This window comes from Tenrec ecaudatus, chromosome 9 (genome assembly GCF_050624435.1).
Source record: "Tenrec ecaudatus isolate mTenEca1 chromosome 9, mTenEca1.hap1, whole genome shotgun sequence".
Taxonomy (NCBI): Eukaryota; Metazoa; Chordata; class Mammalia; order Afrosoricida; family Tenrecidae; genus Tenrec; species Tenrec ecaudatus.
Genome location: NC_134538.1, coordinates 61,547,667 through 61,551,468, shown reverse-complemented (window position 1 = coordinate 61,551,468; position 3,802 = coordinate 61,547,667). Strand labels below are relative to the sequence as shown.

Genomic DNA, 3,802 nt, shown 5'->3' with positions numbered 1-3,802 from the left:
ACGTGAGGCGGCTGTGCAAAGTCAAGATGAAAATTGTTAACACATCAGAAGAAAAGACTTGATTTTCTTGATGTCAGGGGTGTAGTACCAATAGATTACTCAGGTAGTGAAAGTTGTATGGAGAAATTTAATCTGACTTTTTTTGAACTGCCCATAGAGAACAGAAGAAATAATTTAATAGTCATAAGCTAGGAAACCACCTTCTGTGAACAAACCCAGAACAGACCTACTTCAGGACTATTAAATATGTGGGAACTGAACTTTGGTCCAAACCAGTAACATACAAACAGCATTAGATCCAGAGTTCTACCTTGCATGCCCACACTTTTGGAATAGGCAGTCATGGTGTCAGAGTGGGTCACATATCAGGCTGCTATGCACAAGATGAGAATCTCAAATCAGCAGTCTCGCTGAGGGGAAAGATGAGGAGTTCCACAACCATCAAGAGTTAGTCTTAAGGAACCAGTGGAGGGGTCTGGGGAGCTGGCCACAATCCCAACTACTATGTGGACACCTACCCTTCCCCCCCAAAATTTATTTAAATGGACGACATTGAATCTGCAGCTCCGGGAGAGGGACATGTCTGATCAGAGCACATGGGAGCAGATGAAGGGGTGGGGGAGAGAGTAGAGCACATCCTGGCCCACCAGGCCATGAGGACGATGTTCTCAATTAGAGCAACCAGTCCACAGAGAGGACCACATGGCTGGCCCCACTATGAGACATGATGCCCCTCACTGACCCATAGCCCTACAGTGGACAACACTGAAGTCACAGTGTGGGAATTGCACTTGATCTGATCCCACCAAACCGAGACAAAACATTAAGGGGTGCAACAGAACAGCAAGGGAACAGAGCAGCGAGGTCCCCAGGGAATGCTGAAGCTGGACTGGAAAACACTCCTAAAGGCCAACAGACCTTGAACTAACTACAAGCTTTTCTTTCTTGTTATGTTTTGTTTTGTTTTCTGTCATTGGTTTGTTGTTGTTGTTGTTTTGTTGTATATTGCTGCTTGGTTTTGCTCTGTCTTGTTTTTATGCATGTTATTATCTCCGCAAGTCTGTCTAAATAAGATAGGCTGGATGAACAATCTGGAGGACTAAACAATGCTACTGACAGTTCTGGGAGGACATGGGGGAGGAGGAGGTGGGGGAAATGTAGTGGTGTTAACAAACTCAGGGACAAGGAAACAACAAATGATGCAAATCGGTGGTGAGGCCTGGTAGGGTGTGATCAAGGGTAATGTAACCAAGAGGAATTACTGAAACCCAAATGAAGACTGAGCATGATAATGGGACAAGAGGAAAGTCAAGGGAAATAGAGGAAAGAGCTAGGAGGCAAAGGGCATTTATAGAAGTCTAAATAAAGGCATGTACATATGCAAACATATTTATATATGAGGATGAGGAATTAGATCTATGTGCATATATTTATAGATTTAGTATTAAGGTAGCAGAAGGACATTGGGCCTCCACTCAAGTACTCCCTCAATGCAAAAATACTTTCTTCTATTAAATTGGCATTCTATGATGCTCACCAACCCGACACAAACGCTGAAGACAAAGTGGGTGAATAAGCAAAGGGAGTGAAGTAAGCTGATGGTGCCTGGCTATCAAAAGATATAGTGTCTGGGGTCTTAAAGGTTTGATGGTAAGCAAGTGGCCATCTAGCTCAGAAGCAACAAAGACCACATGGAAGAAGCACACTAGCCTGTGTGATCATGAGTTGTCAAAGGGATCAGGTATCAGGCATTATCAGAACAAAAAAATCATATAGTAAACGAGGTGGGGAGTGAGGAGTAGAGACCCAAAGCCCATTTGTAGGCCACTGGACATCACCTCACAGAAGGATCTCAGGGAGGAGATGAGCCAGTCAGGGTGCGATGTAGCAATGATGAAACACACAAATTTCCTCTAGTGCCTAAATGCTTCTTTCACCCCTACTATCATGATCTCAATTCTACGTTACAATTTTGGCTAGACCAGAGGATGTACACTGGTTCAGATAGGAACTGGTAATGCAGGAAATCCAGGGCAGATGATCCCTTCAGGACCAGAGGTGTGAGTAGGGATACTGGGAAAGTAGAGGGAGGGTGGGTTGGAAGGGGGGAACCGATTACAAGAATCAACATGTGACCTCCTCCATGGGCGATGGACAAACGAAAAGTGGGTAAAGGGAGATGTTGGCCGGGGAACAATATGACAAACTAATAATTTATAAATTATCAAAGGTTCATGAGGGAGGGGGGAAAAGGGAGGGAGGGCAAAAATGAGGAGCTGATGCCAGGGGCTTAAGTGGAGAGCAAATATTTTGAGAATGATGAGGGCAATGAATGTACAAATGTGATTTATACAATTGATGTATGTATGGATTATAATAATAGTTCTATGAGCCTCAAATAAAACAATTTTTAAAAAATGGAAAAAAAGAGTTAGTCTTAGAAACTCACAAAAGCAGTTCTATTTAGCTCGACAGGGTTCCTGATGAGCTGGAATTGCCTCAAGGCCAGTGAATTTGGTTGTGGTTTTGTTAGTAATAAAGTTGAACAATGTTGAAAATTCATCCACTTTTTTTAATAAAAAAAGGATAAAGGAAGAATGTATACTTTTTATGCATTGTTATAAAGAACCACTAAGAGAATAAAAAGGAATGAAAATTAATTATTTAGGGATAAACGATAGAACTAGTACTGGGAATATTGAAGCTTCTCCGTGTATAAGTTTTGAGATAATATAATACATTTTAAAAATTATATAAATATATCAGGAGTTTCAAAATGTTTGACAAAAAATTCCATAATCTTTTAATTCTATGCTTCTATAAACTGTACTTACTTTAAAAAGTTTGAATTAAAAATTTAGATAGAGAAGTAGGTAAATTCCCTGAAAGTGTTACTTATGAATTTGACTCAGGAGAACATGAAATCTTAATGATCAAAAATCATAAAAATATTGGCTAAATTTTTGTTTCCAATTTTAATTAAAATCTCAAGATGGTTTTGAGAAGAGTTTTACCAAACTATCCAGGAACAGAAACCACTAGTACTTTAAAAATCTGTAAAAAAAGTAAAAGAAGAAAATGTGCTAAAGCTTATTCTAAAGACACAGGGTCTTTCTCTAGGACTCTTGCATTTTTTTTGGGTCTACCTACATCTTAGTATATAGCTCCTAGCCCTTCAGACAAGTTAGCATCTGTCTGTCTTTTTGCTAGTGACTTGCCCAACTTTCCATCCTATCTCTGTAACTTTCTTTTTAGTGTTAAAAACTTTTCTACATTTTTGTTTTTTTTCTATAGACTATGTTTCTTCCAAATGAACTGCCACTCCCCTCTGGGGTATGGAATAGCCAACAGACCATAGGAAGACATGGCTCTTGGCTCCTGTTTGAAACCAAAAGCTACTGCAAACCATTGGTCTTGATTCAGGGACTCTTTTCTACATTTTTTTTAGAACTCTTTACACACAGTTTAAGGTTCAAAAATATGTTTTAAAAAAATAATTTTATTGGGGCTCATGAAACTCTTATCACAATCTATACATACATCAATTGAGTAAAGCACCCTTATACATTCATTGCCCTCATCATTCTCCAAATTCTCCTTCTGCTTGGGTTCCTGGAATCAGCTCATTTTCCTTTTTTTCCCTCCCCTGCCCTCCCCTGCCCTCCTCGCTACCCCTTCCCTCATGAACCCTTAATAATTTATAAACTTTTATTTTATATTACACTGCCAGACGTCTCCCTTCACCCACTTTCCAGTGGTCTCATACAATATATGTTTGACATTTTTTGATTGAGTAATTTTG

At 39.7% G+C, this 3,802-nt stretch overlaps 1 non-coding gene across 1 annotated transcript; it reads right to left on the bottom strand.

The window, feature by feature from the left end:
- Positions 1 to 3,295: 3,295 nt before the first annotated feature.
- On the bottom strand, positions 3,296 to 3,429 carry LOC142457606 (small nucleolar RNA SNORA2/SNORA34 family). Its single transcript, XR_012786309.1, has one exon. It is a non-coding gene; the product is annotated as a small nucleolar RNA SNORA2/SNORA34 family (small nucleolar RNA).
- Between the last annotated feature and the right edge of the window lie 373 nt (positions 3,430 to 3,802).